The sequence below is a fragment of the Gallinula chloropus genome (genome assembly GCF_964237585.1).
Source record: "Gallinula chloropus genome assembly, chromosome: 1".
NCBI classification, from domain to species: Eukaryota; Metazoa; Chordata; class Aves; order Gruiformes; family Rallidae; genus Gallinula; species Gallinula chloropus.
Window position 1 is genome coordinate 30,759,168 of NC_140085.1, and position 25,334 is coordinate 30,784,501.

Here is a 25,334-nt window from a genome sequence, read left to right on the forward strand (position 1 = left end):
TTTAAATGGCTGTTTGAGAGTGAGTCTTGTTCCTTAAAACACAATTTGGCTGTGAAGGGAAAGTAAAAGAGCTTCTTGTACCCTCTTGCTCCCCGGAACAGCAGCGTAGGGCTGGATCTCGTGTGAGGGTCTAACTCTGCTAATCCAATAGTGTACAGACTGTAGTGGCAGCAGTAAAAAGCCCCGGGGGAACAAATAAGGACTACTGTGCTGAGTAAGAGTTTGCACAGGCTGTGTGCTTTTTACAGGGTATGTCTACATTTGGGATGAAGATTAGCAGGCTGGTTGCTTCAGTGCAAGCAGAAAACATGTTTCAGGCTGCACATTTTCACAGCTGACTTGCAAACTGGTTTCAAGAGTGCGCTAGCGCAGACATATTAAAGCCACTATTGTTTGAGCCCTTTATCCTTTCTTGTTTAAAATTTTATGGAAGACTTAAAATTGCTCTCTTTTGATTTCGGTTAACCTAGTTTCTCTCTGTTTCTCCATACAGGTTGCGGAAAACAGGATTTTATGAGCAATTCAAACTACGCATGAAGAGTCTGTTAACAAATATGTAGTGCCAAATTCTTAGGTACACAGGACCACTGCAGTAAAAACAAAGGGATTGTATGGGTGGGAATAGGAATAGACTTTGCAAGGAATGTGGATTCCCAAAGGAAGTGGTAACTTTCATAAACTCTTGAAAACCCATTTTCCATACCCGCCACTCTCACCAGCTTCTTCTTATAAACGTGGTTGTTCAGTAAAACCTGTAGTTCTCTGGCCCGCTGTGCTGTGCTATTATGGCTGAACAAGTGGGGTGAAAAAGAGGCATGTGAAATTTTCACAGCGCAGCACACACCAACACAAAGCCCTGCCTTGGTTTCAAATTTCTTTACCAATCCAAAACCCAGACAAGCTTCATTGAAAGGTTTGTTAAGGTTCACGAACCGCAGGATGAGTTTGGGGGTGTGCCAAAAAAAAGAAAGGTCTGGAAGAGCGAGCAGAAACTGGGAGCAGGTCTGCTTTGGGCTCTGCCGGAGGCTGGCTGCGGGTCTTGGGCAGATCGTCCTCCTCCTCCTCGCCCGCCTCTCAAATGGCACTGCTTGAGTAATGCTGCTGAACTCCCCGTGTCTCAGGAGCGTTGAGAGGATGAATGGCTGAGAAGCCCTTTAAATGAGTGGAGTGTTACACTAGGACTGGAGTGGGCTATTGAGACTTCCCAGAAGAATCATAGCAGCAGAGTTCCAGCAGAGACCCAGCTGGAGCATCCTTTTCCTGGTTTGCAGAAGTCATCCTGTGCACAATGTGTGTCATTTTCCTGCAGACAACTTCTTTTACTTCTCATGTACACACCTTCTCATAGATTTTGCCGGGATACCTGTGGATACTTGCCATTCCGCTTCCCTTAAAATGCCATTTACTGAGTGGGGCATTGGAAGGAGAGAGCTTTGGGCTGACCAGGAAGAAGCAGGCAGAGGGGGTAGCTCCGCTCCATGTTCATAGGCAGACCATCAGTCCTGGTACAGCTCTTTACAAATTACCATGAAGCTGCAAACTGGGATGAGTCTGTTAGGGAAGTTCTGATCCAGGGTTCAGTCTTCTCAGGGTCATTTAACTTTTTAGCAGTTGCTTTACCAAGGATATAGAAAAAATGCTGAGAAAGAAAGAAAAACAAAAGGGCAAACACAAAACCCACAGTTAATACTTTCAGAAAACAATTGGTCCAAATACCAGTGTTTTATTTCCGGTAAAATTCTGCTGTTCTCAATCACAGCTCTACAATTTTGTGAAAAACAGGGTAGCATAAAAGGAGACAGACATCACTCCATTGGCTTCAGAGAATGCTTTGTTTTGAAGCTGAGTAAATACACTAATCTGTTTGCTAATCTATACTGTTGTTTGGAGAAATGCAATTATTAAACATTATCAGATTGGGTATTAAAAGTATTCAGGTGTGTTGCAAGTAATTATATATAATAAGGTATCCTCCTATGACTCGATATTAATTGAGCACCTTATTTTGATGTTTAAATTCCATGATTACCTTTAAGAGGAGCCATGTGGTTTCTGACCATGTTATTGGAAGTGTTTAACATATCTTGTTTTGTCTATAAGCTTCATTTAAATATTGCAAGTCTGCAAAGCCCTACCCACAAATTCCTCAATACCAGGGGGAAGGGAGCTTTTTCATGTCTGCAAAATAATTTTATTGGGTATTAAGATTACTTACTGCAACCACATTCATTGTAAGGGTGATGAAATCAGAGGCTTTATGACAGTCCCGTAACGTACACAGTAGAGTGTCAAGATACTGATTACACTGAGCAATTTGGGGCAAATTTCATTTTGCAGCAGCTACACCAAGAGGTGTCCAATAAATTCAAAAAGGGATTTTCTGCTGTGTGTGTCTAGACACACGGTCTAGAGAAGGTAGAGGAACACTGGATGTAGTATTTGCTGCCATGCAGTAGGAAACGGAGGTTTCTGTTGTCTTCATATGGCATGAGGTGAGTCTGTTGCAAGTTAAGGCGGTTGAATTACAATAGGTATTGTTCTGATATAGGGCTACATAACATAAAAAACTATATTTTAAAAAAGGGGTGCCGAAATCAAGACTATCAGCTATGTGTAGGGTCATGAAGGTATCAAATGGCTGGAGCACCTCTTCTATGAAGAAAGGCTGAGAGATGGGGTTCTTCAGTCTGGAGAAGAGAAGGACAACTTATTGTGGCCTTTCAATACTTAAAGGAGATATCTAAGAAAAATTGAGACAGTTTTTAGTAGGACCTGTTGCAATAGGACAAGCAGTAGTGGTTTTAAACTAAAAGAGGGTAGATTTAGAATAGATCTAAGGAAGTTTTTTACAGTGAGTGTGGTGAGACACTAGCGCTGGTTGCCTAGAGAGGTGGTAGATGCCCTGTCCCTGGAAGAATTCAAAGTAAGGTTGGATGGGGCTTTGGGCAACCTGATCTAGTTGTCCTGGCTCATTGCAGGAGGGTTGGACTAGATGACTCTAAAGGTCCCTTCCTACCCAAACCATTCTGTGATTCTGTATTGTTCCAAATGGGGGTACCTCCAGCTTTTTGATAAATTCATGTGATTCTCAACAGTTCCGTGGGGAAGAATTCATTCCAAAAATGCGTGAGCAGAAGCCAGAAGGTGTACACAAAAGGACTTATTTTCATGGAAACTAGCCATGGCCTAGGCCAATGAATTTCTTCTGCCTAAGGTAAGAAAGATCAGAGGCTACATGACAATCATAGGAAAATGTAAAACTCATCTATTGAAATTCTCCTCCTCACCAGAAGCTTCAGACACCATCTATGTCTATGTCACTGGGTCACGTACAGCTACACATCTGCATACGCATGTTCAAATACACCCCTAATTAGCCCACAGAAAAAAAAAAAAAAGAACATAAGACACTGTTGTTGCAATTCTCAGGTCTCAATACCTGGACGCAAGCAACAATTAAGGCTGCAATGTGTATGCAGGATAGTTTCCAAACCTGAAAGGTTTGCTATGAACAGATCCTTCAGACACTCCAGCTTTACCCTACAACTTTATCATTTATTTGTTCTTATCACCACTAAAGGCCTTGTAAAGCCAATGAAATCTCAACATATTATTACTTCCAATATCTATATTGTACCAGTTAGGAATAAGTTGCTGTTTATGCCACTTTACATTTCAGAATAGTCGATATACGCTGATTAAATATGACAACCTATGCAAAACTTGTCAGCTCAGATTAGGGACATCAAGTATATTGTTTTACAGAAGATTTTTTAGAGTACATTACATCATATTTCTCTCTTGCTTTCTGAAAACACAAATGCACAATACGAATACAGAAAACCTAAATTTTGTCTCACAGTAAGTCAGTTTGGAAGATGAGTATTGTGTATTTATCCCCTATACAAGCCTACATCTTTACTGTTGTGATTCTTCACTTAAAATCTAACTAAATCCTATGCATGGAACAATAAATGTCATCCATTTATTTGCTGCACTGTTTTAAACAACATATTTAACAAATTAACTGTCCCATTATTATGACAAATAGCCGCTGTGTATTATTGGAAGGATGGGGCATCAGATTCCTCTCTTGTATCCAGTATCTTAAACACTGTAGTCTTGTCTAGGAATGTACTGGTTCTGGAAGATGCTTGAAGTGTCTCCTAAGGTTCCCATGAAAAAGATGATCATGGATGAATCTTATTAATTGCTGATTACTTATAAACTTAATACTTATTAATTGTGATCTCTTAATAGCTGTAGAAACCTTCTAGGACTGTGGCATAACTGTGACTCATAGAAGCCATAAACCCTCATCCTCTGTCTTGTGCCACAGGTGATAATCGCATGTTAAATACACCCTTAACCTCCCAACAGCATCCTCTGCACAGTTGAGGTCCTCTCCCTAGCAGAGCTCGGGAGGAGGGGACCGGCAGAAAGGCAGGATTACATGACCGCCAAGGCTAACTTATCGCTTTCCAAGTAAGCCTGTGGTCATTGACTGGGCAAGGCTGGAAAATGTCCAGCACAGTTGTTTAGACTGCTTGACTGGGTGATATATAGGGACTTCTTTTTACAGCGCTGTTCGTGTCCTCCGACTGATGTGGAACGGGATTCAATAAAATACTATTCGGGGGGTGGGGTGTGTGTGTGTGTGGGGGGGTGGTGGGGGGGGTAGAAGTTAGTATTTCATTTTACCTGGAAGAAACGTTAAAGCGTTCCAATCTGGAACATACTGGTGACTAAAACTCGGGGTCGCCGGGCGGGGGGTGGGCTGAGCGGCCGGGCCCGACCCCCGGGGGTGCGGGAGGCTCCCGCGGGAGGCGTGGGGGGAGCCCGCGGCCCGCGCCCACCTTCTCCGGGTCTCGAGTATGTTTCCGGGGGCCTCCCACACCGCAGCCCCCTCCCCGGGGGTTGGCGGCTGAGATCGTGAAGGGGCAGCCAGGGCCGGCTTCGGGAACGAGGTGTGAACGCGGTACTGGCGGGGCGTGCGCAGCCCTCCGGGGCCAGCCCCGGCCTGAGGGCAGGCAGCTCCTCACCGCCAGCACAACCGGGAGCCGGCGGGGCCGGGGCGCTGGGGAGGGCTCAGCCCGGCACGGCACCTAACCCCAGGGCAGGATTTGGCTGGCGTGCCCCCCCCGCCCCCCCACCGACCCCGCCCCAACACCCCCCTCCCGGCCCACCCCGGCGCTGCCGCCGCGCCGAAGCCGGGGCCCGGTCCCCCCCTAGCGGCCCGCCCGCCCGGCCGCCACCGACTCCCGCCGCGGGGGGAGCGGCCGGGCCGCGTTGCCGGGGTGCCGCGGTTCTCTGCAAGGTCAGGGCCTGAAGTCGGCGTGTGCATCCGAGAAGCAGAAAGGCCGCTCGCTGCGCCGCCTCTCAGCCCCGGAGGGCTGCCCGAGCCACTCCCGGGGCTCAGCGGAGACAAACTGGTGCCGTGGCAATCGCAGGACGTTTGGGTGGAAACTGAAGAAGCTCGTTTTACAAACCAGGCTTCCAGTGCCCCCTCCATCGCGGGTTTGGACCTGCGGGCGCTACCCACAGAGGCTCGGGTTTTGCTTAAGGCTGCAGTGAGGCAGAAGTGACTCGAGAGGAAACATCGTACTTCGGAGCATGGGAGTGTGTGTGTATGTGCTGGGAAGAGGAGATGTTACATTGGACCCTGTGCACATGTATATGCACACAGATACGGCATGCTGGTGGCATACAGATTCCCCATATGTTCCCTGCGTAAACATAAACATGTGCTAAGTGCACAGAAACGCCGGCACACAGAAACGGGTGTATGGAGAGACCCTGATACGCTGGGCAGCTGAGGCACCCGTTGTAACACAGATATGAAATGTGCCCATAGCCTCCTCTTCCCTTTAATAAACAGAACAGGTTTAAGCAAAGAGTTGTCAGGGCCTGGAACAGGCTGCCCAGGGAGGTGGTTGAGTCACCATGCCTGGATGTGTTTAAAAAAAGGGTAGATGAGGTACTTAGGCATGTGGTTTAGCATGGGATAGGAACGGTTGGACTTGATGATCTTAAAGGTCTTTTCCAACCTTGTAATTCTGTGATTCTGTGAAATACATAAACCGAGAAGCCTATAAAATAGACAATAAAAATTAGCAGGAAAAAACCCCACATTTTTGGAAGTTGTCAGTGGCATAGCAAATTGCCCACACGTACTGAAAGGTTTGCAAGACCTTGAATGTCATAAAGTTGCACCATATCCTAATTTGCTTGGTTCTATCTCAGTCTTAAAGCTGTTTTACAAGGACTGTTAAAACTCATGATAACAGTTTGGGTTTTGGGGTTGGTTTTTTTTTGGTTTGTAGACACCAAAAACAATTTCTGGAGAAGCCCACCGTGCTTTGCAAACAGGCAAATATAGTAGCAGCAAACTTAAACATACATATCTTCCAGTAGAAAGAATGCTTCCCTCTCCATCAAATCTTTGCTGGAGGAGTTGAGTTCACTGTGTCAAGAGATTTGTAGAATTTGTAGAATTCTGGATTAATCTTATCTGGAGAGTACACTCATTCTCCCCCTTCTTTCTTTGTACTCACAACTCAACTTCTTTGCCTCACAGCTGCAGCGCTAGTAATTTATCGTCCCAGCCACCTCCCTCATACTGGTTGGGCTGAGTCTTCTTCAAAGCCGAAGGAGTGAGCTGTTGGACAGCATGCGATACCGGCGGCCCACTAACAAGGGGGATGTGAGTGAGCTTCAACTTCTCTTTGGTTTGTGAGCTCATGAGCCTCGTAAAGCTGCTGGGTAGGGTATCCAGATAAAGAAGAGATTAAAAAAAAACAACCTTAGAGATGAGGCGAGATCGTATTTGATCTAAGGCAAATTTGCATTGGTCTGTTGCTCTTAAGCTTGCACTAAAGCAGACCTAGCTGGCGGCAGGAGAACGGATTGGAGGGGCTGCCTGTGCAGCATTGGGATGTAGGGGTATGTTGCTTGCTGCCATCTCAGTGCAAGTATCACGATAAAAGGAACAAGCCTGAAGGCATTTTGCCGTCTCTGTGATCCAGGTACAGTAGCATGTACCCCTCTTGGACATACGATGCATTGGCACAAATGACAGCAGCCTCTAAGCTGCTCCAGTGAGAACCAGAAAAGTCTGTGTACATGGATCAGCAGCTGAGGCAACAGAAAGGTGGTTGGGTTGTACTCTGGGCTTGTAAGTGAAAGCAAAGACTGAGGCCAAGCTGTGTTATCAGACAATATACAAACTGGATTTACTCACATCTGGAAGTGGCAACCAGCCAAATAAATTCAGTATCAAGCATTTGGAGTGGGATAGTTTCCTCTGAGTCTCTGTGACCCAGGCTACTAGTGATAAAAGGAAATTCACTGTATGTGAGCTAAAAGTTATTTCAGTGCCAAATTCCACCTTCCCCCCTTCCCCCTCCCCTTCTGCACTACTGCCTGGCTTCATTCGAAGGGCATTCAGTGCTGAGCCAAGTTTCCCTGCTCCCATTTGTTTTGCTGTTCACCTTAATGCTTTCCTTTCCTTTTTCTTTGTCTATCTCTCTCAAAGGCTGAACAATATCATTTATGCAAACACACTCAATCTCCCAGGCACTGGTGAGAAGACCTCGACACCTTTCTACATTGCTCTCTAGCCAGGCAAGATCCAAGCTAGTAAACTTAGCATAGGGGAACAAGTGGTTGTGAGCATAAACACAGTGTCTGGTGCCTACTTAGACCAACTGTGGTATCCACGTATCAGCACAAGTCTTGCAGCTAAGGCAGAGAACGTAAACCAGACCCGTTTTTTTCCAGTCTCAGCTAGAGACTCAGGGAGACACTTTAGGGATCTAAAGCAGCATCAGATGCAAGCTCCCAGCTTGTCAGTTTACCCCTGTGATGGTGTAAATTGGAGTAACTTCTTTCATGGAAGATTTGGGCCCCTGTCAGTTTTGTTATTTTCAAATTATTTTCCCAAATTAAATGAGACCCAAGCTCAGAGCCAAATCAGCTGGTCCCATCATACCTTTCCAGCTGAAGCTGTGATTCTGGAAAGCACAGTTTTCGATTAGACAATGGCCATTCTTGCAAGCATTTTCCAATAGCCATTTAGAAATAGCATCAATATAGCACAAGTGTGGCCGTATCAAACACGGTGCTTCTCTTTGAAGAGAAATTTTAAGACACGCGGTTTTACTTTGATCTGAAGAGTGGCCTTTCTCTTTTGCAATTTCCAAACCAAAACATTGGTCAGGATTTGTCCTGTGTGTAAAAATGTCCAGTGTTATGATGTTTGTTTGCTTTCTAAGAGAAAAAAAAAAAATCTCTTCTGTAGCAGTATGAGTACTCAAACCCAGTGGCTCCCCAGGGACCTCCTCACATTGTGGTTTCTTGGTGATGTGCAAGCCGCTTTGAAGCCAGCTCTGCGGACAGCTTCCAGCAGTGTAGGTGGAGATAATTATCTAAGTTATGGTGTCAGTGTGTCACACTCTGGTTGTCGTGCATCCAGCAGTGGATCAACAATACGTTATTGCCTCAGTGGTTGCAGCAAACCCCACTCCAGAGCCAGCATCCACGTTTCCTGGTAGGACATAAACAGAAGGCAGAGCAGTAAAGAGAAGGGAGTGCAAGGTGGGAGGTGGTGGAAAGATGCAGACTCGGGTGTCTGACTGGGTGAACAGCAAGTATACAAGGTGGAGTATGGGGGGCTAGCATATATTTTCAGGTTGGTTCCTGGGCTGAATCTAGTGATGGAGCAGAGAAGAAGCCATGTCTCCTCAAGCCCGTATGGGTGAGCTGCCACAGGACAAAGAGCTGCCCTGCAGTTGTTGGTTTGTAGGTAAACTACGTTTGGTAACAGAGGTTGGACAATCCCTAAGTCTTTTTAATTCATCATTGTAGAAGAGAAACAAACTGCACTGCATTTCTCAAGGAGCAAAGGAGATGATTCGTTCATCTGCTTGTACCTAGTGAATAACATGTGTTGGTAAAGAACATATTTATGCAATGACTATAATTTCCTTAATAAAGAAAATGAGAATAGTTTTGTAAACCTTGTCCCTGTGCTGATGTGGGCAAGCTGAGTTGCAGAACTGCGGAGGCATAAGGTTTCCCAAGAGATGGAAAGGAGTCAGACACCCAGCTTTGCCTGGTTTTCCCTGGGACCTGTGCATCTCAGCCCCCTTGGAAATACCAGCCTAAGCAATTTGCCCCAGGGTCAGGCAATGAGTCAGTATGTGAAGTGGGAACAGAGCCAGGCTGTCCTGACTCTCTGTTTCCTATCCTAACTACTGGACTACTCACAGGATATTTGGTCATGCGAATCTGATTGCACAATATCTTGTCAGCAATGTTTTGCCATGAAAAACTTCTCATCCCTAACAGCACACGGGATGCCTTGAAGATAGGAATAGTAAACTCGGGGAATTCTATGCATTCAGTACTACAGATGACACATCCCACAGTCAGATCTTATTACAATCAAATACTTGTGGTGAAAGGACGGAGATGAAATGATGCAGTCCTGATAAAATGGCCATTAAAGACCAGATGTATGCACCTGGAAAATGAGACACACTGCATTAAGTATCAGGCCATGAGTATTCCATTTCCTATTTGCAATCAGATCTTAAGTCTAATGAGATTGCTTCTCATCCTGAGCAGACTCTTCTCAGTCTTAAAAGCTCATGTAAAAAAGTAAATAATGCAAGTCAGGTTTTCACATGGGTTAACCTAACCCAAAGAAAAGAATTCTACATTTGTATATATAAACTCAGTTAGTCAGTGCTGTAAATATATATATATATATTAGTGTAGCCAGAAGGTGTGTTTGGCACTATAGATTACATGGTCCACAGTATTCTGAAATTGGTGAGTTACAGTCAGCTATCTGCTCAGTTACACGCATACATTTAAAATGTATTCTTTCAGCACTTGCCCACTCAAATATGGCACTGAAATGAGGAACTGTTTTGGGTACCCTGAAACTGCAGGTTCAGATTTATAAATTATTTTAAAGTTAAAATAAACAATATAAATAAAACATGTCATTTTCATTCTGTGGGAAAATAAGAACCCAGAGAATTAGTTAATGATACAATATAGTTCTCTTCTTGATCCAGCAGTAAATAAATACAACTGGAATTTAGAAAACATTTCCCTTGGTAGTCTATACAAAGACTGAACTTGCTGGAAGCTTTGCAGTGGGATGTCCATTAACTGAGTATATAATCTATCACCTTTCCATTACAGTGTCTTTAGCTGGAACACAAGACCAAGAAAAACACCATTCTGTCTTAAAAATAGCCTCAGTCTCCCTCAGAAGCAGATTACACTGAGCTACAGCAGAGTCTATGGATGGGGAAAATGTTCCTCATTTCCGCGTGCCCGTAGCCTGCTAGCATTATTTACACCATGGGACTTCCTAGATACTCAGAGGAGTGGAGCTCATTCTGCTAAATGCTGTGGAAATGTGTCATGAGAAAATAGTACCTGCCTTCAGATACGAGCTTTATGCTTACACCACGCTCCTTTGTGCTGCTTTGACAGTGCAAATCTGTTCCAGCTGCCATTTTCCTATACATTTGTAATGGCACAGTTTGCTCCAGGGTACATGAAAAACTCCTAACGGGCCTTTTAATCACCAGGTACCACCAAAGATGGGGAAAGTGGAGCTGCCAGCCAGCCTAATCTTTGCGTGCAAGTGGGTGGAGGATGCTTCTGGATAATACCTCTACATGTGTTTGTGCCTACTGGAGTGTTTAACAACTTTGTTACCAGGTGAGTCCAACTACAAGATCCATCTTTCCATACAGCAAACTCTGTTCACAATGACGGCTAAACACCCTGCTTGTGTAGCTGAAGCCCAGTGATAGAGAAGGGCAAGGAGTCACTTAACATGCTGGGAATGTGAGCAGCCAGCTCAGAAGAAAAATGATTAAGGCAAGCGCTGACATCCCAGTGCTGATTTCTTTGTTACTAGAACTAAAACTCAGGATTTGAGCATATTTGGGCACCAATGTGGATGAAAAATGCTTCTAGGCATTTCACCATTTCTTGGTGAAGAGAAATCCCAGGCTGCCAGCTCTGTCTGGAACATGTGCTGCTTCTCCTCTCGCCTTCTCACCTCCCTGGGTGCAAAGTTCCAGCTAGTGGTGGCACAAACCTAAGCAAAAATGGGCTGTTAAAAGGAAACAGTAAAGCATTCAGGTGCAGATGCCCCTGAGCAGTACTGCTGAGTATGGTTGTGCTGGCTTTCTGTGGCCACAGTGAGCTTTACACCACCCCCCCCCCCACCCCCCGCCCCAACTTACTTCTCATTCCCACTGCATTTGGATTTGAATTGTGAAAATCATTGGAAAAAACTTTCTACCAAGGCTCTTCTACTAAGACTTTTCTACCTAGCTCCTACCAAGGAGAGGAGAGTTTGTGAACTGACCATCAACCATCTCCAGAGTTGAAGATTTGAAGCCTGTGAATGCCTTTCCTTCTGCAAGCACCCTGAACTGGGGATCTGCAATGTGGACACACCTCCCTGTCTTCCAGCTTTGACAGAAGACCTGAAGGTCAGACTACTGTTCAGAGTAATTGCTGGCCCAGACCTACAGCAGGAGAACCTCACTTGGGAGACTTCACTTCCTCTTAAATGGGAGCTGACAAAAGCTCATGAGCAAGACCAAAACCTTAAGCTGTGTGAGACTCTGAGTACTTGGATGTTTGTGTCTATCCTGTCCAGGATGGGTTATTGTAGTTACTATCTGTGTCTCAATCCAGATGCAGATAAACACATTCCCTTCAGTGGAGCAGGTTAGCATAAACCCTCATTTTTCTACCCTCTATCCCTGCACTGGTTTGTTGCTCACTTCATTCTCTGCTTCCAGCTTTTACTTTGAATTTTCAAGGCTCTACGGTTGACTTAGGACCCACTTGAGTCATACCACTGTGATATCACCACCCTGACTCACTCGGTTCAACTGTATTCTACAAAGATAACAGCTTACAAAGCCTCGGATGAATCAAGCAAACAGAAAACATTTTGTGAAAGGAGATTCTAATAAGATTTTAAAGATAGATTTAATGCTGTATGACTGGTGCTTGGGCATGTGACAACATCTTCCTTTTCACAAAGCATTTTTTCTCAGAAATAGCATGACGATGATACAGGTGATTAAAATGTTCCCCTCTGCCTTGACCAGACACAGAAAATCTCTCCTGGTAGTCCCTGCAAAATATATACATCTCGCTTACCTCAGTAGCTATTCAACATCCTAGAAAGAAAGTCTATAAAACCCTGAAGAAAATCTTTGCCTGCAGTAGGAAATGCAGTAATTTCATTTAAACTCAGCCAGTGCTGGCTCTGGGTTCCCTGAAGGTGTGAACAAAAATAAATACCCAAAACTTGATTTACATGGCTAAAACCCCCTTGAAGGCAAGTAGTTAAAAAAAAAGTTGGCCTGCTTTCTTCTGACAGGTTGGGGCAAATCTCACCTGTGTATGCACGTATGGTTTGTAATCCAGTTCCTTACTTTGGCTGCTTCGTTGAGAATGACCTGTTTTGTCTTAATTTTATCCCTCCCCGAAACCAGGGGTTTGTGTAACAGCTACACAGAACAGCTGCTTGGACTATGCATAGGCCAGTTTACATTAGCCTGGTTTTTCTTGAGAAAGTCATAGTTTAAACAAATGGTTATGTCTATTTTAATCATTTTTGTCTTCTTTTGAAGTGTTTTTTCAAACATTAGCTTTTTTCCCTTCAAAATCAAGTTTAGCTTTACAAATTAGTCTGCTCTGTCATGTCCCCTTTAAACACAGCTGTTACTACAATGTAAACAGAGGTTTAAAAATGTAGATAAACAGTCACAAGAAAGAGGGCTTCAAGTGTTTTTAACACATGGTCAGTTCTTGCTTACTTGGTTTCCCTCGGTTTAAAATTAGAATTCAAAATACACGCTGGGTTTCACAGATGTCAGCCCTTCAATAATAACACAACGTGCTTTACATTCTCGAAGCAATGAAGACACCAACTAATAATCCTCCCAACGCCCCCGGAGAAAGGAGCCTACATTATTTTCTAGGTGGCGTAAGGGAGTTGTGTTGGTTAAGAGTAGGAGATGCTTGTAAACATTTTCCTGCCCTTGCAAACAGGTCCAGTCCTGACAGTGGTAAGAGTTGCTTGGGTCCCACTAGCGCTGCAGCTCATGTGTAGTAGTTCTGTATGGAGCAGCAGCCTCTCGGAGCACAGCGCAGGGTATCAGGGCTCACTCGGCGGAACTGCACAGTCGGTCTCCGTTCCAAAAAACGTGGAAAATCAAAAGGGACCAGTGAAAACACCCAATGTCATTATATCAGCAGACCCCACGTTATTACAAGAGTCACAACCAACAACATTTTAGAAATGGAATGACCAAGGGACGCGAGCCCAAAGTTGGGTGTAAAAGCTTCTCCGCTGAGAGCATAGGCACCCATCCTTTCTCGGCAACACCTCCTCTCCTTAACGAGGCTGTTCTCTTGTCTTTTTTGAAGATTTTGCTGTTGTGTTCAGCAGCTGGCCTCACCGGGACTTCACCACCCTGTTAAAAGACTGTTAGTCACGTAACGACGGAGTGCGCGTGATTTCAACTTCTGTGAATGAGAGAAAGGGCATGGGGATCATAAATCTGAAGCGAATGTTTTGCTTCTAATGAATTGAGAATGACTTCAAACTTAGGAAGTACTAAAATAGAGTGAAATTATGAATGAGCTTTCCCTTCATGGTTATCTCTAACAACCAAAAGTGAAGTGTATGGTATTTGTGCTGCATTTATATCAGGCAAATGGGAATGCCAACGGAGCCATTAAAAGTCTAGCATAAAATATTATCCCACTTGGTTTTTCTACGAGACTGCATACTTGTTCCCCCAGATGAAGTTACACGTGTGCTTTCATCCCAAAAGCTCATTTTCAGATACTTAGAACTATGTTAAAACATCATCTTTTTGGAATGCGTGTTTCCAGTGTTGGACTGAACTGATTCAAGCAAAATTGGATAGGCCTTTTGAGAAAATGGGGAGTGAAATAGCATGTTTGGGGCACTATAAAAACGACTTGTTTTGCTTTTTTAAAAATTGAGAACAGTTGTTTTCTTAGGAAACAAGGACTTCTAATTTGCCCTGAGTGGTAGCACTCAACATCAGACTTTAGGTACCAAGATGCCTCTTGAGACCATGGTCCTCAAGTTGTAGCTTAGGTCCTCCAAGAAGATCAGTTGGCAGAATTCAGTCCAATATGTTTATGGGTGCACAGTATATGTTGTCACATAATGGACTATTGGTGTAAAAAGAAGGATTTTTTTGTGGTTAAGCCACTGAAAATGGGAAACACACAGAGTATTAAGACTCATTTCACTTTAGCCATCAAGAAACATTTGGCACCTAAGTTCAGACCGTCTGTGGTCAATGGCAAGAGACAGGGCACTACTAAAGGAAGCAGTGTTTCTCAGCTGAAACTGCTGAGGTAAAACCAACTCTCATATCAAATGCTTTTCAGCAAAATAAAAATAAATCTGATTTCTTCACACACCGTGCAGTACATCCTTTGTTGTGAATAATATGTGTGTGTAATATGGAAGGAGGGAAAAGGAGGTCACTCTTTTGTATAATCGAAGCATAAATAATACCAGTTTTCTGTATTCCATGCCAATACATGAACCAAAGGGAAATTTCAATCCAGTAGTTGCTCTGCTATTTATAGTTGAATGCAAGAGTAAGCAAAGGAATTGGACTTTCATTTTTAATTAGTTGATACTTTAAAAAAAAAAACAAACTTGCAACTCCTCTCCTTCTGTATGATCTGGAAAGGGGAGGGGAAAGGAACGAAGGGAAGGGAGGGGAAGGGAAGGGAAGGGAAGGGAAGGGAAGGGAAGGGAAGGGAAGGGAAGGGAAGGGAAGGGAAGGGAAGGGAAGGGAAGGGAAGGGAAGGGAAGGGAAGGGAAGGGAAGGGAAGGGAAGGGAAGGGAAGGGAAGGGAAGGGAAGGGAAGGGAAGGGAAGGGAAGGGAAGGGAAGGGAAGGGAAGGGAAGGGAAGGGAAGGGAAGGGAAGGGAAGGGAAGGGAAGGGAAGGGAAGGGAAGGGAAGGGAAGGGCTGAGTTCATTCTTGTCATAGCAGGTAGCCACCTGCCTACCAAGAAATTTCAAAAGCAAGCTTCCCATTCATCTCTATCTTTGCCCTATAATGACAAAGGCTATTATTGGAAGGCCATGTGTTCTCCAATCCTCACCCACAACATGCCTTTTCTTTATATAGTTCATGGTTGGGGGTGGACAAGGTTGAGATTGTTCTGGTGGTGTCCTTTTTCCTTCAGGGATCTGAATATGAGATACAGAGAGAAGAACTTGGTGAAGAAAAGATGAGGAGTCAAAAAGCATTTCATCAGTAGCCTGCTTTCAAGGATAAATTTTGTTAGCTCATTCAGAGAAGGGTTCTGCATAAAGAAGAGAGGCTCAGTATGCTTGGCACCTTTGCTGGTGCAGCCACAGAGCCAAACCTGAAGTGACCCTTGCCACTTTGGACTAATGGACACGTGTCATATAGGTGGCCATGACCTGACCAAGGCCCCTTCTTTCCAGCTGTGATAGAAACAGACATGTCACAGATCTGCTGCTGCACTGTCCTGAAGGCAGCTTCTCCGTGCAGCAGGCTACACAGGCTCGTTGGGAAAGAATAAGGCAAGAAATTTCATGTGTTAAGTTATACACCAGAGGGAGTCCCATGAATGTAGTACAAACATCCTGATATTGCCAAAGAAAAGTGATTTTTAAAATGACAGGACTTGAGCACTGTGGCCCATAGTTCACACCGCGGCTCCTGCCCACAAAAACTCACAGCCACCCAGCTTCGCTGACACCCTGCTTCCTATAAGTAGCCAAACTCAGGGGCTGCTCAACGTGAAATTGTTCCTTGCATCTTTTCTTTTCCAGGATGGATCCTCATCTATTTCTTGCTGAGAAAACCACATCAAACTAGTTGCATGTAGGTAATAGTAGGTTCCATCTAGGTCTGCATGAAACAAACACAGTTCCCACATTTGGAACTGCTTTAAAGCAGCATCCAAGGTTTCCCAGTGCCTTGGCCCTACATGATGCATATAATGAGGAAGAGCCTCATCTTTTTCCCTGTTCACCCCCTACATGAACATGCAGTTTTAACATCAGCCTGTTTGCCAAAATGAATCGATTTAATAATTTGTCTCCTGTTTTCATCTGTTGTAATTCCTTTTCCCCCACCTCCCTGGAAATGTTATACATTTCCTACCAGAAGACCAGCCCAGCCTTTTCACCTGTGCTCGAGTCAGCAACGTTCAGCTTCAACCTACAGAAATGACATCCAGAAACTCATTTACTTGCTTAATGACTTCAGGAGCTACTTCAAGTCTAGGCTTTGAACTGTGGAGGAGGTGCAAGAGCATTTTTGTCAGGTCTTCTTGCCTACTTTTTCCTTATTTGTTTATTAGAGCAAGTGAATGGACTGTTTTGTCTTTTCAATTTAATCAGGCTATTTATAGAATAGGTCCCACCACACAGTTGAATTTTTTTTCCTTTTTTCTTCCAGTAACACAATGCAAAATAAAAGGTATTGCCCTCATTGAAGGCAACTCTGTTAATTAGAGGAAAGGCTTGTATTGTGTGAACATTTGATAACTCTGACTGTGGGCTGAGTCGCTGCTGCTCTTTGTCTGAGAAACTCAGAATCCATTAGGCTGATAGCCACTGTTCTTCGGAGGAAACTACAGCCCTTGTGGCCCTTCCTGTTTCCTTTCAACATTCTTAATGTGATAGTGGAAGAGGATATCCTAAGGTCAGACATTAAAATGTAAAGTTGTGAGGTGATGATTAAATGGGAACACAGTGAAAACTTCACTCTTCATTATTTTAATATAGTCCAGCCTGTGCTGATATAATCATTTCCAGCAGATATTTAAGGTAGTTATAGAAATGATGAAAAGAAAGCCCTTTCATTTATTATCTTAATTATATTTTGCATGTGTTGGGTTTTTTCCTCTTCTTTTCCCAGAGACTAACATTAAATGTTCAGGTTTAAGTCTAACAAGCCCATTTAAAAAGACAGTAATATATTTTCAGCTCTGTATTGCTCTTTGATCTTTTGAAGTATAATGCCTCACAAAGTGTTATAGCAGTGGCCACTTCAGTCGAGATTCATAAACATTTTCCATCATAACTCCATTGTTCCACGGTCTTATAACCTTCTGAAAAATCCCTTTTGGGCTAGTGCTGCCTGTTCTCACTCACTGCTTGACGGCAATTAGTCTAAAAATCGGGGAACAATATGTTCAGCTTTTTTACTTATGGGAACAGTAGAGAAAAAAGAAACAACACTTTCCCCATGGTAAGTGGTTTTCTGAACACTGCTGCAGCAAAAACAGCTGAAATACTAATCTGGAACTTCTTCCCATAGACTGACTGCAATTAGTTTCTTTACAGAGCGTTATTCCTCTGTATCAAACCATACAGGTATGACAAGTGACAGCCTCCAGGCCCATGGTGCCAGGAGATGCAATCTTCCAGCCCGAAGGGTAGGATTCCTAAATGAGGAAAGGTTTATATTAGGTATTAGGAGAAAGTTTTTTACAGAGAGAGTGGTGAGGTGCTGGAACAGGCTGCCCAGAGAGGTGGTGGATGCCCCGTCCCTGGGGGTATTCAAGGCCAGGTTGGATGGGGCAACCTTGTGTAGATCCAGGCCTGGAGGTTGTTGGCCCTGCCTGTGGCAAGGGGTTGGAACTCTGTGATCCATGGGGTCCCTTCCAACCCAGACCATTCTATGATTGTATGATTCAGCAACGGGAAAGTCCAGTGAGTCTGCTCATGGGCCTGAAGAGAGGCACACACTCTTGTACCTCCTGAAAATGGGTTGTAGTTAAAGGGCAAACCCAAAGTAACCAAGGCAAAAGTCATACGCACCCCACACTAGCTTTAGGCTTTCCAGAAGACTGTTGACTCAGCCACACAGGGACAGCTTTCAGTTCCCGTTTTCATTATTTAAATGCCCCAAGTATTATTTACATTTTCTTAAACAGAGACTCCAAAATACAGAGGATGAGCGGCTAAATTAGCCTGCTGTTGGAACCTTACTTCTGCATTTCCCAACATTTTGTGATTGTAACCATCCATCTGTAGCAAAGCATCCATCCAGGCTTTTTCCCTCCATTTAATTTTAAACCGAGTACAGAGTGAGTACAATAACCTTGGTAAATTGAAATGTCACATGATTTCCTTTCTGCAAGCCCTGCAGATGTGTCTGCAGAGCCCTAATGAAGGGGAGTTAGTACAAGATCGGGGAGCTCGCGCTCCAGGCACATCAAAGCCTTTCAGTGCTTGTAGAGTTAATGTGCAAGAAAAGCAAATGCCGTGTGACATTCCAGCTGGAGTGATGCGTTTGGATGAGTTGTGTTCCTCCCCTATCTGTGATTAGGTCTTCATCTGGAAAGCAAGTACAGTGGAAGTGGACGGAAAAATTTTGGACAGTAAAGATGTGCTAAGATTAGGCACATCAGTAAAAGCTTTGAGACTGGTCTCTTAAGTTGTTACACCTGGCTGGGATTGCAGTCCTTTGCCAATTCATGTCCAGCACTTACTTGGAGCCTGAGCTAACTGTGGGCTTGTGCAAGAGGTCATGAATTCGTTCAGTTCTAACTTCAAGTCTGGTATTTTCGCTTTTCCTTTTCCTTTCAAATCTTTAGGGCTGTCACTACATCACCTCGAGGAAAGGGAACAGACTCATGGCGTTTTGAAGAGACGTGAGGGACAGTTGTTGGCTGGGGCTGACCTCTTTCAAGTCCCATTACACAGAGTCAAAAGCTCGCGGCACTTCCCAGGAAGCATTCAGCAATTTGCAGGAATGGGTTCTCAGGATTTAGGTCACCTAATGAATTTTAACAAGCGGAATCACATTATGAATGGAAAGCACCAAATAGCAGATACTTTTCTTTATTTAAACTGGCTGCCTGTAATTTCTGAAGTACAATTGACTTCTTTCAGTCCCAGCCCTGTTGCAGAATTGTGTGGGGATGACAGAAGGATTTGGATAGTCGAATGTACAATTCTGCTCCAAAAACTGACTTCAAAATGGCATTATGTATTAATGATTACCAGAACAAATTTACTCAGTTCACAAGTGAAAAGCTGAGTGGTTTTATATCTGCCAGCTCTGCAAATTCCCCCTGGGACATGAAGGTCAAGCTTGCGCTATTTCCTTCTCACACATCATCATCACCATCATCATCAGTAATAAAGATTATGAGGACCAAACTGTGCCTAAGTTACACCTATGTAAGCTCCAATGTGTTTCATGGGGTTACACAGATGTAATGAATTCTTGTCCTGTGGTTGCAGAGCTGTGCTGCATGGCCAGCATCACCCAGGCTCCAGCCCACTCTCCCATGCCTCACAGCATGGGGTGGGGAGGTCTGCCTGCATGGGACAGGTCTGACCCTGCAGCATTACCTCCTGGTCACCCAAGCTGCTGCCCCAGGAGAACCCTGAAGGGATTTGTGGATGGAGTTAAACACCATACAGGCAACTTTACTTGGACAAAAGGTGAACATCTGCTTGTAAATGCTATGGCCCGATCCAGCATGGCATTCAGTCCCTCAGCGCAGGTGCTTAGGACCCAGGCATCAGCTACGGAAAGATTTGAGACCCCATGTTTGCTGTCCCAATGCCTGGGTATGCCTTCTGGACCACAGGGCTCAGAGCATAGACTGTCTTGGAACCTGGACTCATGCCCATGTTGGAAAGCAGCTCCTATAGCTTTAGTGAGCTGAATATGTAAAGGTCCTAAATGACTCCCCATAACTTTCTGTAAAGAAAGGCAATATTGCAATGAGATTTAACCCAGTTCATAAAATAATGCCTAATAGGGAGCAGAGTTCCTGGGTAAAGAAGTGTCATTTTTCCCGAGAAGTGTTATTTTTGCCATTCCTCAGAAGAAGTCTGCCCTTCAAACCCATCTCAGTGTGACGGGAACCGCTGGAACTAAAAGCTGGCCTGAGACACATCATCCCTTTTCCGTTGAAAGAACCAGGGTGTGCTCCAACGTTTCATAAGAGACTCCCAGCTGACACTTCTCTATGGAGATACAGCTTTGGACAGGGCTGAGCAGCTAAGCTTCCTGTATAGGATTTCAGGATCAGACTCTACACAGAGTTCAAAGGCTTTCCCTAACGCGAGTGCAATGATGCAAGTGAGAAAGCAGGTGGCTTTGAGCACTTAGAGAGTAAGTTCAGGAGCATTTTCAACTATGTAATGACTTTGCGCTTTATGTTGCTTCGTATTTGCTGTCTACCTGATGCGGGCTGTGCTTGGGAGTAACTCCAAGGGCCGCGCTGCAGCCACACAGGAAGCGGTAAAAGAGGAGAACTAGACCATATATTTGTTAAACCCTGGGCTTTGGGGGGATATTTTAAATGTATTGCTTCCCTAGATTATTTTTTGAATATTGCAGGTGCTTGGATAGTAAGACCCATCTTCTAAACAGCACAATGCACAGCTGACAAAAGCTTTTCCGACACGCTGGCTCTGCACACTTTCGCTGCTGGGCTGCCCTGGGGACAGCAGAGTTAAGTTGGCATAGTTTCCATGGCACCAGGTGTGTTCGTGAAAAGCGGCACCGGCTTTCCCAGGGGATGTGAGGGGTTGATGGTGAAATCCTCGCAGCTGTGGGCCCCTTCTCTTTACACTTCCCCATCACCTCCTCTGTCTCCAATACGCCCCTGGCACTGACGCTCCCACAGGGTTGTCTCCGTGTTTCCTGACCCAGAACAACTCTTTCCCAAGCCAGTCAACCCCCCTTTGCTATATGTGCCACCCTTTTTGTATGAAGGGACTGGACTGGAGGTGAGAATTTTGGTTTTGTACTAAGAAATAATCTCATCCTGAACTTTCCTTTCATGTGTCAAGCTTCTACCTATGTGAACTACACAGGCACTTGTGAACAGGCACCCAGCTGAGCTACTCTGGATCAGATTACTCTGTTTGTATCACAAAATTCCAACAGGATCACCATGAATTGTACAATACAGTGGGAGTACAGAACCTCTGCTGGGAAAAGCTTGTATTTTACAGGCAAATTAAAGGTTGTGGGAGAAAACAGACACAAAAAGGTGAGGGGACATACTGTGTGGCTTACCCAAGACTGCTCAGTAAACTACTATGAAAGCCAAGAGTAGAGTCCCATTTTACTCATGTACTGGTATCCCACTCACTAACGATAAGAATCTTTCTAGGTTACAGCATTTTTGTATATGGATATCCTTTTGCTTTGGAATGAAGTAAAAACCTAAACATTATTTAGGCTTCATCATGACCATTTCACGCACTGCTTGATCTCAGAGAAGTACACAGATTTGCTTGTACTGCATGTGTGTTTTTATCATTATTTGTGTGTATAGGCACAGCACATGTGTGAGTTACAGCTTGTAGAAGCCCGTCTCTTCCTCCTAACGTGTACACTGCAGACAAGAAGTCCCTGGAAGTGTAATAAATGTGGGGGGTTTTTGTTTGTTTTTGTAGCTTTTGGCCAACAAAAAGCATTTTGAGTTCCCTGCAGTCTGCAGCTGGGGACTTGGGAAGTGTTGTACAACTTCTTCATGCACATTTTCCACATATCTTTTGGTTGCTATGAAGTAGCCATCCAGCCTTCCCAGGTAGCCAGGCTCAGGGGCAGTGTAACTTAGTTACACATGGATGATAGGAGTTACCATGAATGAAGAATTTAAGGAAAGGTACCTGCCATGTGCTCCTCACAACCTCATTAGTAGTTTCCCCTGCAAAAAACTTGTCCCTGGCTCTTAAGAGGTCCCACTTCCAGCAGTTTACACTTAGGCAACTTATAGCACCATGTATAAATACAATGCTTCTTGTATGAAGCGATGCACTAAGCAGGGACCTTATAACATTATAGAAAACCCCTATAAACTAAGTGACCTTAATCCAGCCACTTGCTCCTGATGTGACAACAGCCTTTTTTTAGCAGTATTTAAAAATTAAAAAGAGGCAAAAAAAATCCTTCATAAAGAGTCTGCATTAGTCTCATTTCCTTGTTTAACTCTCTAATTTTGCTTGCAGACTTTAGTCTTATGCCCAGGTAAAACATTGCTCGTATTACTCATACAGTAGATTTCACTCTTACATTGTTTGCTGAAAGCATTGAGTAATTGTTAGCATCAAACATCTAATAACTGTTAGGAAACAATTTTGGGCTAAGATTCACTTGACTCTAGGAACTGCTCTAACAGAGCAGTTGATGACCTGCTGGAGAAGAGCTCTGTGGAGAAGGACCTGGCTGATGACAGGTTGGCCATGAGCCAGCAGTGTGCCCTGGTGGCTAAGAGAGCCAATGGGATCCTGGGGTGTATCAGGAGGAGTGTGGCCAGAAGGTCGAAGGAGGTGATCCTCCCCCTCTACTCTGCCCTGGTCAGGCCCCACCTGGAGTATTGTGTCCAGTTCTGGGCTCCCTGATATAAAAAGGACAGGGATCTCCTGGAGAGAGTCCAGAGAATGGCTACAAAGATGATTAAGGGCCTGGAGCATCTACCCTATAAGGAAAGGCTGAGTGAGCTGGGACTGTTCAGCCTAGAGAAGACTAAGGGGGGACCTTATTAATGTTTATAAATATCTTAAGTATGGGATGCAGGAGGAAATGGCCAGCCCCTTTTCAGTGGTCTGTGGAGGCAGGACAAGGGGCAATGGCTGCAAGTTGGAGCACAGGAAGTTCCGCACCAACATGCAGAAGAACTTTTTCACAGTGAGGGTGACAGAGCCCTGGGACAGGCTGCCCAGGGAGGTGGTGGAGTCTCCTGCTCTGGAGACATTCAAGACCCGTCTGGACGCCTATCTGTGCAATATGAGCTAGGGAGCTGCTCTGGCAGGGGGGTTGGACCCAATGATCTCTCGAGGTCCCTTCCAACCCCTATGATTCTATGATTCTGTGATTCTATGGTTCTGGGATTAGTAGAAGCGAAAACAAAATCACAGCAGTCCTGGGTTCCTCTGTGTGTGTGTTTTAGGAAATCACCTACCTTGGCAATGTTTCTAAGACACTGGTAGCACAGGTACCTATGGTGTAAGCATTAACATATTGAGACAGATATTTATACTCTCTTGTTGTCCCCACTTACTCCTAGCAATGCTAGATAATGATAACAAGGTTTGTGTCCTCTTCGCACCATTGCGTCTATCTACAGCAATCCCTCCCAGTGGCATTCTCCTAGTTCTAACTCATGTCATCTTGAGTGATTTACTGTAAATCTGGAGAATTATAGGGCTTGCATGGACCTCAAAGAATCCTATACCCCAATGGTGGCCAGCCAGATCCAGCCCAGGTTATATCATTACTCACTTCCACCCATAATCCATCCTGCTCCTGAAGGACTTCTAAGAGATAATCAAGGTCTGAGGCTCTGGATGAGCTGTCACACCATCCACGCTCACTTCCTTGCTATGTGACCAGATATACATCTCTCAGCTCACCTAGAAAAAAGGTCCATGCATCATGTATCCTCCTCAGGTTTTCACCTATAGATGGTGAATGACTGGACTACGTCTTGAATGACCGTGTTCTTCAGATCCTTTTCTTCATCTCATTCATTCCCTTACTGGTGAAAGGGAACACAAATTTCTCTGGGTTTTCTGTCAGTTGTTTCATTGACCACACGCTGCTACATTCTGCAAGTCTTGTGGTCTACAACCAAGCTGGTCTCTAGTGACACAGTCTAGAAGTGCACATAGGCAAGGCTTTATTCAGTTATTGTGTTCATCTACACTGTAATTGGAATCCTGTTCAGTACAGAATAAAGTCTCATATTTAAGCAGAAGACCGAACCATCTTTTACACTCCATTTTGTGGACATCACATTTCTGTAGTTACAGTTCTGGATAAGCCAAGAGTTTACTCAGCTTTTTTTGTTTGCTGGTTTTGAGGAGATTGGAATTAACCAACATACACACATTTATTTCTATGTAGATGTACATATGTATAGTTTTATATAACTATGTGTATATATTTTATACTCAATAATATAACAGGATCGGTTCACTGTTTGTCCTCTTCAGCATCAGATTAACATCCCCTTCCAATGGTTGTGTCTATCTGGACATTACCTAGTTCTTGTTAGACAAGGTTGCATCCAGCACCTCTTTGTATGATGAGTACCAATGCCTTTATTCTCTGGGAAAGAAATGCCTCTGCAAGCAGGAACTGCTTTAGTGTGAGAGCAGACTGTGTGGCAGCTTGAGACTAAGCTCCTGATGCTCCTCCAGCAGCCCACTTCTCTGAAAAGCTATCAGCCACCTTTCTTGTTTGCTGCTTGAGGACTTCTCAACCCTTTTTTTATGTGGGTGTGGCACAATGCATGTGCAGAGGCACTGGGCTCCAGTGGGAAGGAAGGATGGAGATGGACAAGCAAAGGACTGACCTGGTCTCATCAGCTGTAGATCTACAGGGCACATCATGTGACTCATGTCAGACAGATCAGCGGGTCCTGGCTCCTCTTTGGCATGGTCTCAGCATTTCTAGGCAAAGGGATGCTGTTGTTTGGAGGAGCTTGGTGTGCTCCATGTGTTGTGGACAAGTTCCTGCATGTGACAGAGAAGTGACCTTGCCTTCCTGGGTACCTGAGGTGGATGCAGATCCCAGATGCTCATGTTTTGGGATGGTTTCCAGAGCTTCCTTCATAGTTCCACTCCCGGTTTTGTTGGTTTTCCATGAGTTCCTTGCAAAGAAGTTGGGGAAAGGCCAGACATCATGGAGTGTCTGATCCCAGTGCAATCAACCCTGGGGTCAAGGGGCCACCAACTCCCATTTTATTTGTCTTGTTTTCCTTGTCAGGCTCTCTGGTTAAGGCAGGAAAGCAGGGACTATATAAGCAAAGCACAGAAGGGATTGTTTTCTGGGCAGTGAGCAGATCAGGTAAAGGCTGTTTCCTTTCTCCCATTTGCTGTATTGTAGACCTTTTGGGAATGAACAAGAGGCTACACAAAAGCCAGGGGCCAGCTACCTATTTCGGTATTGTGTGGATCTAATTCTTTAATCCCATGCCATTCTTACTAAACGACCAGTGACTGACTGAAATGAAAAATCCCAAAGATTAGATTTTAAAAGTGCAAAAATGGAATCACTTGAACCATGGATGATTAAAAAGCAGAAGACTAGACCTTCAACAACAAGCGGATCAAATTTAGCTGGTTGTAGGATTGACGTGTCTCCGGTGTCATCTGCAACAAGAACCAAACACTAATTGCCTGACACTGTTAAACACCTCGTCGACTACTACTTACGACTCTCCCTGTGCATGACTTTGGAAAAACAAGCCAGCCTTTATGC